This window comes from Amphibalanus amphitrite, unplaced genomic scaffold, assembly GCF_019059575.1.
Source record: "Amphibalanus amphitrite isolate SeventyFive unplaced genomic scaffold, NRLGWU_Aamphi_draft 000176F_arrow, whole genome shotgun sequence".
NCBI lineage: Eukaryota > Metazoa > Arthropoda > Thecostraca > Balanomorpha > Balanidae > Amphibalanus > Amphibalanus amphitrite.
In genome coordinates this window covers 780968-795562 of record NW_024881671.1, presented here as the reverse complement: position 1 = coordinate 795562, position 14595 = coordinate 780968, and positions in this window count along the sequence as shown.

Sequence of the window (14595 nt, the reverse complement as noted above, 5' to 3'; positions counted from 1 at the left end):
GCCCGATGTTTGTGAGTGTTTGGAATGAGGTTCGTCCAAAAAATGTGGCTTCCAATTACCTCCCCCTATAAATGAAGAGGTCGCAAAATTGACCGTAACCGATATCGGAATTCCGAAATATACCTACATTTTGTATATACTGTTTCTCTTATCAATCGCTGAGAGTTACATGGCGATCGTTTGGTTGGTGCAGCTATGACAAGGACTCTAACCTTATCTGAGTTGAGGCCACTTGACGTGACCTGACCTTGAGAGACCTGGGTCTGAAATGCTCACAACATGTGTGAAAAAGATGCATGAACAGGTGTGCCAAAAATGGTGGCACTCCGCGCCGCTGTTTTTGATATATCTGCGAGAAACCACGGGGGGGGGGGGGCAAACACCGCGGGGGCCCTTCGCGGGTTAAAGCGAAACGAATAGCTGAAAAGTCACAATTATCTGAACAATATCGCAATAAAAGCTAAGCCAAAATTATGTGGCCTTTAAACGCATTACGGCCCTGTTCAGGTTACAACAATTTTTAACGTCAAATTGGCACGAGTGCTGAGTGACATGAACTATAACTATGTGCTATGACACACAACTTGTGCACTTTCAATAAAAAGGTGGCATAACCAATGCACATTGAACTCAGGATTTTACCGATTCTATTATTTTCTTTGCACGATGCCCTTAGGGCCCAAAAAGCATTTAAAATGATAACGTTATCATTGGACATGATAATGAGATATAAAATATTTAATGCAGAGTCAAAGTTTGATATTCCTTGCTGAAATTTGGCACTGATTTGGTCTCCCATAGCCCTTTTATAGGTACGCATGCCGGCTTTTTTTGAAAGATGAGAAACAAATTTCGTAGAACATTTTCAAAAATTCGTTGTTGTGATCTTGTGGGATATTTTTTCTCCTTCAAAAATCCTCGATAACCACTTTGTAGATTGTTTTATTCAGCGCATTCGGTGACTTTTTTCGCAAAATGCGTCAAAAAGAAAAAAAATACGTCATGCAGAAAGTCGATAAGTTATGCTACGTTTCGGCCGAAACTGGCGTTTATTTGTGTATTTGTTTATTTCTCAGAATCGCCGACGGGATGGCCTTTGAGTGACGAAGTCATTATTTAAAATAAATGCACAGCAACTTTCGTACGCAAATCATACATAACGTTAACTTAACACACTTAAGTGACGGTGTCATCCGACATCCGGCCATCATGAGCACTGGCGGATCAAGGGGAGGGAAGGCGGACAAACGGGCCAGTCAGGACGGGGGGCGGAAATGTTTGTCCGCCTCCTTTCCAAACAAATATAATTCGTCCTTTTAAAAGTATCCTTTGGCTCACGAACCACAACATATCGACACCCTTTTTTTAAACCCCACATCTGTTCTCCGGTGAATTTCCGGGAAGCACGAAAGATCTCTTTTTAGAAGTGTCCAATCGTCCGATCCTGATCAAATTTGTGTGTTCGTGAGCTTGCTCTGGCATTGCTTGATCTGCCAAGACAGACAAACTTGAGAAAAGTCGAGTGACTGTACCTTTTTTGAAGGTTTCTAAACAACTTGTCTGAACTTCACGGGAGGGCAAATGTGGGGTTCAAAAAAAGGTGTCGATATGACAGTCATGCACGCAAGATCGATCAATACAATTTCATTTATAATGCCAATTAGTTCAAACATGTCAAAACCAGGAAAAAGTTTGACCATCGGTGACCTTTGGATGCCTAGCTTTTAACCTGAAATACATTTCCTAGACGCTATCCCTAGAATGTTCGTGAAGCTATTAGCTACATTACGTAATGATCAATGTGCGGCGCATGCTATCAAAAACATCCTTCTCGCTAATTTGTTTGAAATCATACTTTTCAACCACTGATTTTTGTCGAGGTACCTTACTACAGATGCTCAAAAATCACTTGCAATATGGGTATAGCAAAGGTAGCACTAATAAAATACAAGCACTTACGATACACTCGATTGGCCGCAGTTCGGCTGGCCGCCGGTAGATGTCGGTAGCAGTACCGCGGCGGGGTGGGTGCCGTCCGCTGGCCTCGAGCGGCCGGTTCGCAGTGGACTCCTTTCACCGTCCGACGTATATGGGCAGGGCGGAGCGGCGCGGGGACCCGGCGGCCGGCGCCCCGTTACTGTACCAGGCGGCGCGGCCCTGTGTGGGTGGCTGGCGCGGCAGCCAGCGACACTCGGCAGACGCCACGGGACCCTCCACCCCGCAGAAAATCAGAACCGTGAGGAGAGGCTCACTGCTACACTGAGCGGCCCAAGGATACGAGACCACTCAGTCTACAGTGGGATATGGCAGGCGCCACGGAACTCGGGTTGAAAGATAAGGTGGAAAAATTACTTAGCAAAGTTAAGTTAAGTCTTAAAATCACAATACAAAAGGGTTTGTATAACCGAAAGACTTCAGTTCTAACTTCTATAAGATTCTATTTGATCATAACTACTTCTAACAAGATTTGCTGACACATCAGGGGTAAGAAGAATCATAGTCAGGCAGGATCAAGTGCTATTGACCCATGCCTTTGAAAAGTCCCAAGCTCACGTTCATCGGTACCTAAAGATTACTTCCCTTTGGATATAATTTGTAAACTATATCTCAAAGTCTGCTCGCTTAATTACATCATCATATTCATATCATATCATATCCATTTTTCTTGCGCCGATTGTGTGTAGTGATCATCTTGAAAACATGTTGCTTCCCTCAAACGATGCTCTGCTGTGATATCATCCCTCCCGAGGTGATATCATGCCATAGAACTCTCCAGAGAGCTCAAGGTAGCGGATATTTTCGCGGCTTTTTATTCGCCCGTCAGCCGCGTCAGTCTCAGTCTCCCGCCATGCTGCAGTGCCGTGGTATGATGTCATTGTGACGTCAGTTGATTTATTTCCTATTTTGCTGCGTATCATCACACAACGATTATTTGCTTAGAAATGCAGCTTTGGTGTTTTTAAATGCACGGAGTTGACGAAACCATAGCCCACACAAAGAAGAGCTGCTGCTTGCCATGCCTAAACCTCTACCGTCCGATCGTAAAGTTAGTTTGTTGCAAGGGTCAAGTCAATGTCTTTCCTATTTTCTGACTTTACTAGACTGCGAGTGTGGAACTCAACAAACAGATATGTGATGGGAGGAAGAGCAGGAAAGGGCAGTCGAAACGGTGAGTAATAAAGAATGTGGAAGGGAGGGGTGGAGGTTGGCCGAGGGAGGGGAAAGAGGACAGGGAGGGGGAGATAGATAAAGGGAGAGAGAGAGAGAGAGAGAGAGAGAGAGAGAGAGAGAGAGAGAGAGAGAGAGAAAGAAAGAAAGAGAGACACAGACAGACAGACAGACAGACAGACAGACAGGCAGACAGGCAGACAGGCACACAGGCAGACAGGCAGGGGAGGAATGGAGAGAGGCACCGTGTGTGGGATGGGAGAGCCGTGTGCGGGTGGGCAGAGAACAGTAGATTACCGTTCAGACTGCCGACCGCCGCGACTGGACGGGTGCACCAGTCCGGTGAGTCGTGACGCCCATCGCGGACTCACACAGATTGGCAATCGCGGCCGGCGCTCTCTCCGCCTCCGCGCTCCTCTCTCTCTCTCTCTCTCTCTCTCTCTCTCTCTCTCTCTCTCTCTCTCTCTCTCTCTCTCTCTCTCTCTCTCTCTCTCTCTCCTCGCTCGCCCTCCGTCTGAGTCTTTCTAAGCAGGTCGTCACGGTGCCTCCCCCGCTGACCAAACAGCCCCTTCCTGTTGTGGGCAGCACCTGAGGAGTCAAACCGCACCGCGTCCGTTTGAAGGCTTAGCGCCGACCCGAGTACCACGGAGGAGTCAAGATGACGATGGACTCACCAATGACTCAGTATGACTCCGGGATATTTTTCCGAATGTGAGAATGCTGCGGCGATGGTCCGATAAATTGTGACTCACTGTTATAACCCATGACGTTTTTTATTGAATCACATCAACGAAAGAGACGGTTTAGGCATAAAATACGATTGAAGGCTTATGTCTTGACTAGTTGCTATGCACCAGTCCGTAAATAAATCAAAAATCGTCCGAACCAGAGAAAATCATAAAACAAGCAAACTTACCTACATAAAATGGAGTGCATTTAAATTTATTTATTTATTTGGTGTAATTTATTGATTTATTTGGTGCCTAATTTATTTCGTGTATTTCCGAAAATAGGTAACACGTAAAAAAATCAATATCTCGCAGTGCAAGCCCCGCTGACTTTCTCCGCCAGCAGAATTCCTCGAGCATCTTCAGTGTAGCCACTTTTCCGACTAATGCTCATGAGGCATCCTGGCTCCTGACCGATCGAATCGGCAATCGTATGTAAGTACTAATCTTTGTCTGACAGGCCCCCTTGGCGACCGAGATATTAACCCTCGCATGTGTAGGGGGGGGGTCGGATGGACCCCCCCCCATGGTTTTTCGCGAATAACTCGCGTAAAAAGCGGCCGATCGCGACGAAACTTTCAGTACCCTCGCATTGATCAATTTTACACCTACCCTGAAAATTTCATGACCCTGACCCAAATGACCTTTGACCTGTGACCTCTTTTCCGAGACCATGTTTGGCCGGAATCGCGATTTCGCGTATGTCGGCTCGCACTAGCCGCGTGTTTGCAAGCTTTTCGTGGTTTCAAACGTTCAAACATGTGATTTGATGTTACTCCCGTGTGTGTCAAGGTCACCTGAAGGTCAGGTCAGGTCATTGACCTTCGGTGACCTCGGGTGACCTCGGGTCACTTTTTCGAGTTTTACATGTTTCTAGGCTAGTTTTTGGAGCTGAATTCGAATTTAGCAACCATTTGAACATTTACGAAGTAGTTTTGGTGACTTCGTAACATGTTACGAAGCTGTCAGAGGCGGTTGACACGTACTACGAATACCCGTCACGACGCCTACTGGTTGACCTGACCTGACCTGACCCGACCTGGTCTAAATACTTCAAGACATCATCTGTGATCAAAACTAACACGATATTCGTGATCAGCACCCCGAAAAACCCCTTAGCAGCCACACTTCACGACTTTCTAACAGGTCCCGATTTTCCCGACTTTGGGTCATTGACCTGACCTGGAAGGTCAACCAATGACCTAGGACCTTAAAATTGGGTATCATCGGCTTCCTCTCGTCACGGGCAACACGCTCGTTTTTTCCGCGAAGCTCTAGCTCGATCAGGGGCCAAACGGCAAGGGGGGGGTCCAACCGACCCCCCCCCCCTACACATTAGAAGCTGGCAAACGCCGCACACATGCGAGGGTTAACACGCTCGATACACGCGGAAAGATACTGCCTGATCAAGCCGGCTGGGTACGGGGACCCGCAGTTGCTACTGTACACGAACCCCAACTCTAGCCGTCTGTCCTGTCCAGTAACAACCGATAATATTGATATCGACTGCCGGTCCCTAGACAAGAGCAGCTGAGGTTTTCTGTGCGTGCCCTCTGACAGCTTATCTTTGTTCACTGTGAGGGTGCTGAGACAATTTACTCAGGGTCGCTGTACAGTAGCAACTGCGGGTCCCCGTACAGTCGTGTACAGGTTGATGGTCCCCTACTCTTTATCCACCGGGTTCCTATGGCTCAGCATTGGCAGCAGCCGCCTGGTACCGGTAGGCTGTGCTGCATGACCCGAGAGTGAAGCGGCACAGCCTACCCACACTGTATGACACCGGCTCGGGTCGCCTGGTAGAGCGATTTGACCGGACGCTGCGTTACACCGGCTGGGGGGAGGGGGGGGGGGGTAAAGGTCAAGCCTGTCTATTTAGCTCGGCTCGGTGGATGAGGCGGGCTGGAGTGTGGTGTGGGGCGGGGGTGATGTGGGGAGGGAGTGAGCGGACCTGGGGCTGGGTGTGTGTGGTCACTTGTCGCATAGAACCGATCGCAATCCACCCTCCAAAAATTCGCTTTAGAGATATTCACAAAACCCAGGGGGGGGGGGGGTTCAAACACCCATCTCCCAAGTGGGGTGCGGAAGGACAGGTAAGGGTCCATACGGTCTCCCCATGAATTGCAGCAAAGAAAGAAAACAGACCTGTCACCAAATAATCTTTCTGAAAAGTGGACTAATCGCATAGCCTCGGACACAAAAATAAACATCCAGCACGCCGAGCGTCTCGAACCGGGCCCCTCACTACCGGTCAGTTTGACAGTCTAGCACTCCTACGCTGAGCTACACCGGATGGTCGCCACGGCCGGGGAAAGTCTGGCCGGGCGGGCGGCGGGGCCGGGAGCTCGGCAGCAAAGTCAATGAATGTTTTTGTGGTTCCGGGTGCCGGTCGCTCTAGCTTGGTGGAATGATGATGGGTCATTGGCAAAACTTTCAACGTTGAGTCCCGGTTCGAGCCTCATCGGGGCTCCGGCTACTTTTCCGAGTTAGGATCTGGTTTGATTTTAGTGGTTGCGAGCCATTTATACGGTTTTATATCTACATGTCGATTGTCGATTGATTGATTCATTCATTCATTCGTTCACTTATTACATGTCGACATTTAGCATACGAATTGACATCCAGGATCAATCCGATCAATCTACCATTTTCATAAGCGTATTGCCTAAATATCATGCATATATGTGGCACAAGACCTATGGTTGCCTCGATACCGTGCCAAATCACGTTTTGCACAATGCACAAGTAAATCATATTCGCTGGGTCTTCCGTGCATTGTGCTTAGCAAAAACAGGAATGCAACTTTTAAGCGACGCAAAATGTGCAATGCAGCAAGTGACCACACAACCCGCCCAGCCCCCATGGTCCACCAACACGCCCCACACCACTCCCCAGCCCACGCCAACCACCGAGACGAGCCCCTCCCCCCCGCGCTGGTCTGACGTGACAGCTGGTCTACAAAGCGCTCCACCCGGCGACCCGAGCCGATGTCAAACGGCGTGGGTAGACTGTGCCGCTTCACTCTCCGGTCATGCGGCACAGCCTACCGGTACCAGGCGGCTGCTGCCAATGCTGAGCCATAGGAACCCGGTGGATAAAGAGTAGGGGACCATCAACCTGTACACGACTGTACGTGCAATAGAACTTCATAGCATGGGAAGCCGTGTCTTTCCGTAGCCACGGCGGCGCTACACGACACAGCTGACTGACCAGTGACCAGTGACCGTGGTTTTTCACGGCATTCCGGTCTGAGGACGTCGCGGCTGAGCCCAGCCGATGGTCGCTACGTCAGACACGTCGCCATGGGTGGGAGGATGACGGGCCGATTCAGTGTCCGTCCCGGCGGAGCTGACAATGCGCCTCACCAGGGTGACACGGGAGTCACAGCGTTCAGCCACAGCGGAGACGGGGCGCTGTGAGCATGAATTTCTAAGGAAGATGCCTTTCGCCGGTCACGTCGTAGGCTTATCATACAAACTGAGATTTAGGATGGCAGCGTAACGTTTACTCAGGCCTGCTGAATCAGAAATGCATGTCTTCCATCGGCGACATCGTAACTCGGGTGCAAACTGTGCTGAAGGGGGCCCGCTACTGGAGAGGGGTGAGGTGATTGCATGTCTGAAGACAATAGACGGGTCTTCGATACCGGACCGTTCTGGCTAAACAAGAAGGCGGTTTTTTAGCTTACGTGATGATAATAGCTTCTGAATTCTCAGTTTATAGCCGCGTGATTACCACGTTAGAATCCCCACCATTCTAACGCACGCGTCATTCTGTGAGCTGCATCTCATGGCGGCAACGTTCTACATTGGAGGAGCACCACTCTGAGCTCAGCCGCTCAGGTCTGATCCGCTCCCCTGGCAAAATTTTCTAGACAAGGACGGCGGACGCTGTTGAGCCGTCGGACAGAGGCGTCCTTTTTGTGACCCGTCTTTGGCGATGGCCGTGATTTAGAGTGCGTTTTTGCTGAACTATATGGGTCTCGGATTGATTGCATCGGGGCTGCACCGTTGCAAAATCTGTAAACATACTTTTTCCTCTCTATGAATGGTATGAACTATCAGAATATGGTAGGCCGACCAGGAAAGTGAAATGCACTGAATTGTTATCGAGCGTTTCCCATGAATCCCATGCAAAGATGACACTTGCAACTTGCAAGCACATATGGTGAGTTTGAACGCTGAATTGCTGATTGTTGCAAGTTATGAACAGCAATGAGCTTAGCGGTATCTCCTGAGATCCTGGTTGATATGATCGTATGGTCATTGAAGAGCAGTGCTATCTATCTAACTATTTCAGAAATATAGAACAAACGGATTGTAACAAATGGATGCATTCGGATGCACGAGATCCCTGCACAGATAAATATGGAGGGATTGCCCCCAACGCCCAATCTTTTGTAAGCGTGATGCTGATTAATTTTATGATTCAATTAACAATTGTATGTATATTTCAGTTGTATATTTCACACTGCCTAACTCGGGTAACTATGGGCCCGATAGCGGAAAGGCCGACAGCATCCTGACAGGGCCCGCGTATCGCGGGCAGAAGCAGATCGTCGCCCATCGAGACTGTCATCATCATCAGACCCGACCAAAGGCAGCCGTCCACGGCAGTGTCAGGCTGCTCTCATCCCCGACCCGACACCAATGCCGCCAGCCCACACCGAGTCGGTCCACCCAGAGCTCGGACTCGGAATGCAGACTCAGAACTCAGAAAGCCGGATGACTCAGTGATAAGGAGAACCGCGGGCAGGATCGCGGGCATATAATCTCCTGTCCGCCAGTTAAACACACCGCAATCAAAACCAGCAGGGAATGGGCCACCACCGCTTCAAATATGAACATTGAACATGCGATCTTACAATGTCCGTCTCCACCGAGTCAAGAATCCATCCACAGCAATATGTGGACTTGGAGGTATGCCCTTTGGCCTTCCCCTCGCGCCTCCAAAGCGCAGTCCCATCGGCCACATCACGCTCAGCTGCGGTGAGTCGTTTTTGCCGAGGGGCGCACCTCTTACGGCATCAGTACTGGTGATCGAGTGGCTCTGGCCGTCCTGTCTGACTGTGAGGAGCACCGCTGGGAGCCCCGGGGTCCGAGAGGGAGAGTCACTGAGTGGAGACGCTGGGAGCCCCGAGAGGGAGAGTCACTGAGTGGAGACGCTGGGAGCCCCGAGAGGGAGAGGCACTGAGTGGAGACGCTGGGAGCCCCGAGAGGGAGAGTCACTGAGCTGAAGAGCCGCTGGGAGCCCCGAGAGGGAGAGTCACTGAGTGGAGCCGCTGGGAGCCCCGAGAGGGAGAGTCACTGAGTGAAGACGCTGGGAGCCCCGAGAGGGAGAGTCACTGAGTGAAGACGCTGGGAGCCCCGAGAGGGAGAGTCACTGAGTGGAGACGCTGGGAGCCCCGAGAGGGAGAGTCACTGAGCTGAAGAGCCGCTGGGAGCCCCGAGAGGGAGAGTCACTGAGTGGAGACGCTGGGAGCCCCGAGAGGGAGAGTCACTGAGTGGAGACGCTGGGAGCCCCGAGAGGGAGAGTCACTGAGTGGAGACGCTGGGAGCCCCGAGAGGGAGAGTCACTGAGTGGAGACGTTGGGAGCCCCGAGAGGGAGAGTCACTGAGTGGAGCCGCTGGGAGCCCCGAGAGGGAGAGTCACTGAGCGAAGAGCGGCGCTGGGAGCCCCGAGAGGGAGAGTCACTGAGTGGAGACGCTGGGAGCCCCGAGAGGGAGAGTCACTGAGGATGTGGGGCCAGCCGCGGCGGGGGCGGAGCGGCGGTCCTTCAGCCTTGGCGGCGGGCGGAGTCAGCGTCAGACGGTGTGAGCAAACACTGCCTGACGGCCGTCCCTAGGACGGTATACCGGAACCCACACCGCCCGGCGCCGACCTGGGACTGAGTGACCTTCAGTCGGCCGGGGCCGCGGGGTCACCGCCGAGCAGTCGAGGGGTGCGTCACCGCTTCAATGACACGCGCAGCTCATGTGTAATTCACTTAAGTCGATCAGCTTTTCAACTTACCATTAAACCCAACAGGCTTCACTGTGGTCACATACCTAACTAAATAATGTGACCATACGTATGTAAAGCCATTTACATATTCCTCGTCTTCATTGTTTTTCTCTTAACTTCTTTGATTCCGCGGCACCACTGGAGCCACAGTTCACGAAGATCCACCGTTCCGCTCAAATCACCCGCCCGGCCGGTGGCCTATGATCATGCCTGTTCTTGCGCCGTGCGGAGGCTCCCAGCATGGCACGGGAAGAGGGAGGTTTTGCTAGCTCAGCGCTGGCGGCCCCGTCATCACGGACAGACTCAGACAGAGGAAATGGAGGGAAGATTGAGGTGTGGGTAGTTGAATGCCAAGGCTGCTGATGTCATATCCTGACCCCTCTGTCTGCTAGCCGAGTCTCTGCTGACGCCTTTGGGGTCGCGTCTTTCTGCTGGGTTCGGCTTCGATAAAGTTAAAGCCATACTCAGTTTCATTTGTTGCTTTAAAAATCCAAATTAGTCGAATTCCATTGTCACATAGAGCAATGCAAAACAAAGGTATCGTATATTGACTTGGATAAACATTTTATGCGATTAAGCAATGCCTTTAATATTGACTTCAAAATGTGATCAACTAGGTAGTTGCGCTGGGTAGTAATTAGGCTCTGGGCTGTAAAAAGTGTTGCATTATGTATCCCAAGCTCGACACGCCAGACAAGAGAAAATGAAGACATAAATCAAATATTGTGTTACAGTAGGTATCCTAAGTCACACCCAATTATAGAAAGCTGTAATGAATGAGATCGACATAAAATGGCTCCCTGTCACCTTTTTTATCTATAAAATATCACGGCTAGTGAAATTCCAGCACTGTCGACGAAATACTCTTAAACACTGACAAGGTCATGTGTTTTATCTCTGTGCTGACAAAAATCTGGAGATCGTGCGTGTCTTGCAGGTGATTAGAGAAGATGTGCGTGCACTAGCCGAGTGAGAGTGAAGCGGCCGACCATCTAATCCCTGGAATCAGCGGGCACTCAGTAGCTCTGCCACCGCGGCTCATACCCCGCTGGCCCGCACTCTGCTCAGTGGAGCCTCAGACAGGAGCTTCGCTTCCGGAGCCGACTGACCTTCAGAGCTCTCCGGGCTCCTCAGAGGCAGGTGACGGCGACTGCAGAGAGGTCCCCGTCTGACGTGTCACGGCCAGGCTCCCCCTCACGGCGGCCGAGCACGTGATCGGAGAGCGGGGGAGGCGTGACCGGCTGAGAAGAGAGAGGGCGTGGGATGTGACCTGACGGAGCCGGGCGGCCCCGCAGAGAGGGGCAGGGGCGGGAGGTCTGGTCGCGTCACGCCACGTAATGGTGCTCAACCTTCATGACTGATAGATAGCTCATCGGGAGCATTAAACAATATGTTTAAGGGAAAAGGGAGGCAAGAGGAAATTAGATGCATGATTTGATACAGTACGTTTCAGTATGCCTGAACACGATGACATTAAGCATTTTGACTTTTATGTCCGGAAAGTGAAGGAAGTGGGAAGCGTACATAAAGATCAACTGAACAGTTCATAAATCGTACGAACTCAATTCTCCTATCATAAAAAGGCTGAGAAGCATTGTATCACGTAAAATATGACGCCCATCATACCATTTTCAGCGGAGGATCATGACACATAGCCCGACATTACATGACGACAGTTTCATTTACAACCTGCACGAGCCCGCAGAGATATGGGAGGGCTCTGACCGTCATCGAATGTTGAGATTCCGGGAGAGGGCGGACGCCGCTCTGACAGAACTGCCCAACACGCTCTGATGCAGCGCTGGCACCACCCTCCCGGGGGCCAAATCGGCGCGAGGGCTGCCGAACAAATTACACGGGTCACACTGCAGTGTGCAGGGTCGGCGTCCCAGCGGCGCCGCAGGAATGCCTTTGTTATCTCCCCTCGGTTCTGGTAGGGGATTTGCATACCACGGCTGGCACATAGACTGCCGCGCCCCATTGGGGAGAGCGTGTCTGCCGGTCTGTCTCATACCTGACCTGCCAGGCCACCATGGAAGGGGCGAGGGCCGATATGGCAGCAGTCCCCGGAGTTGTCTGCCACCCACACACGCACCAGTAGGGCTCCTCTCTGAACTAGCAGGGACACGCGAGGCCTCCTCCCCATTACAGAGAACTGAGGTCTCTGAAAAGCCCGACGACCCCACAATGGAAAGTTCCCGAGCGAATACTGCATATCAATGACAGTACAGTAATCTTAACCTCACCAAAACTAGAAAGCAGATGACTCAACATTATCATTCATCAGGTTATCACTTCGCTCATTTTGTTATCAATGCGATCTGACGCTACTGTTGTTTATGCCAACTTATAACTGATATCAGGTAAAAGTTCGAAATCTAACTTCAGTCTGTACCAAAGAGTTTGTGAAAGCTATTCACCATTTTATACCGACACACTGTGCGCATTTGAATAATCAGTTGTATACGCCATAAGCATGAATTGGTTTGATGCAGCACTACCTGCATTCTTCACATGCTTGGATTATTCGTTGGCATCTTAGCTTAATAATTTCTATGCATTTTCATAAAGTTTCGCTGCTCGTGCACTTAATAAAGCATTAATACAGCAATGTAACATCATATAGAATTATCATCATGTTATTCGTATTTTTGTTAGTTGAGCCACTCTGTTATCTTTAGCTCTTTCACGCTCTGTTCACTGTTTTCTGGCTGTTAACTGTCAAATGTCCATCCCACGCCCCTCGACAAATCAGGCACGATCCAACCATCAGTAGAAAATATCTGTTATATAAGAGTACAAAGCGCTCACCGTGCCGACGGGCGACGACTGCAGTGAACCAACGGTCGGTGAAATTACTGAAATTCAATACTTGATCGGGAGGAGTGATGAGACGAATAGGGCTTTGATGAAGAGTAACAGGCACTAAATAGTCTAGCGCATAGAATCTTCCAGTGTATCAGAGCTTTCATTTTCACGCAATAGCTTACGTTATATGATCACACGAGCATTCTTCATTGCAGCACCCATTTACGTTTGCACTCTGGTATATTTCTCCTAAGCGTTGTAAAGTAATAGTTCCGTGTCAGTAACCATATCCCACCTGAGGTTTTCTAACAACGAAAATAGCACGATTCTGTCCCGACTTCAACTACTTTTACGAACCGCACTGATCTCCTTCTGTATTTTTCCTTTCGAAACACTACCGCAAAGCCGCATAATCGTTCTTTGAAGGAGCTTAGGTTATTCGAGTGTGCTTTGCTCTGCAAGTAGCTTGCGCAAGCCAAGCAGAAAGCAGTGTTTGCAACTTTGAATGACGCATCAGCGTCGTTTTAAGGTCATGGAACCAAAACCCTCGACTGCCATTCACGCCATTCAGTTTGCCAGATGCCATTCACGTTGAACTTTAACATGTAGGTATCAAGCTCTCACAATATTTCTGGTGAAAATATAGCAAACGGCCATCCAAACACGTTATTTCGGACAATCAACGTGCACGTTATAATGTGTTCATTAAGTGTCTGAACACTCTGGAGACAACCCCATCGCCTCGCCAGTAGCTACCGCTCACAGTGGCTGGTGACCTCATGCCCATTACGACGCCACTGGTTCCGCGGGCTGAACCCGGACCTGGGCCGGACCGCCGCCTCCCCCGCTCCCCTCCCTCTCAGCCGACCGGCAACAGACGCCCTTATGGGCAGCGGCGATCGCTCCCGGCCGCGATTTTTCCTCCGTCGGCGCCAAAAATTCGCTCACCATCGGGGACCCGAGGCCACCTCCCACGCTGGCCGGCGGTCACGGCGCGGGCTGGCACGAACGGACTGAATATGGCGCACCGCGCGTGACAGTGACGGCCGGCGCTAATGTCGCAGCGCCGTGTCGCCCACTGAATTAGGAGAGCATCACGACAGGGTGCGGCATTTCTCACGGCTCAGAACATCCGCGCTCGGACAGCGTTAAGATCACAGAGATTCAAGTGCCAAATGTTTATTTACAGCACCTATATGAGCGCCTGATATAGTGCATCCATGTGTGAACATCAAAGATGCGGCTCAGCCTGGACTATATCTTTGCTCACATTTCTGCAATTCAGAGCAACATCAAAGGCAAATCTAAATTACTTGACAGGCTTAGCATCAGTCAATCACTTCGGCTAAATTCATAAGTAGCATTATTCAAAATATATCACTCAATTTCGTACACAGCATTGAATGCATCTGACATTTGTCAATGATGGTAGTGGTTGAGATTATATAAGTTCCAGTTCCATCGGTTGGATAGGTCAGTAGAGAGAGACAGCAATCGAATATCGATCGGTTTCAAATGTGCAGTATACTTTTAAGAATTGTAACATCCCACTCACGACCATTAATAACACGCTATCAAAAAGGCACATCAGCTGTCGGCGTATTTTCAGTTCTCCGTTACACTACCACGGAAAGTGTCCGATATGAGTGCGATTAGGGCCAGTGTCGGTGTGGCTCGCCCCGCCTCCGCCGCCTGCCCACTGCAGACGAAGGTCCCGCACACCCCACAGCGTCCTTATTAAGTGCCGGGCGTGGGTGGCTGGGTAAAAACGGGCCGGCGACGGGCCATCGAGCACGGCTCGGCCGGCTCCCAAGGCTGCCGACTCGAGAGGCCTGATCGGACGGCGGCGGCCGTCCCCAGCGGAGGGGTCTAAATACACGGGGATATACGG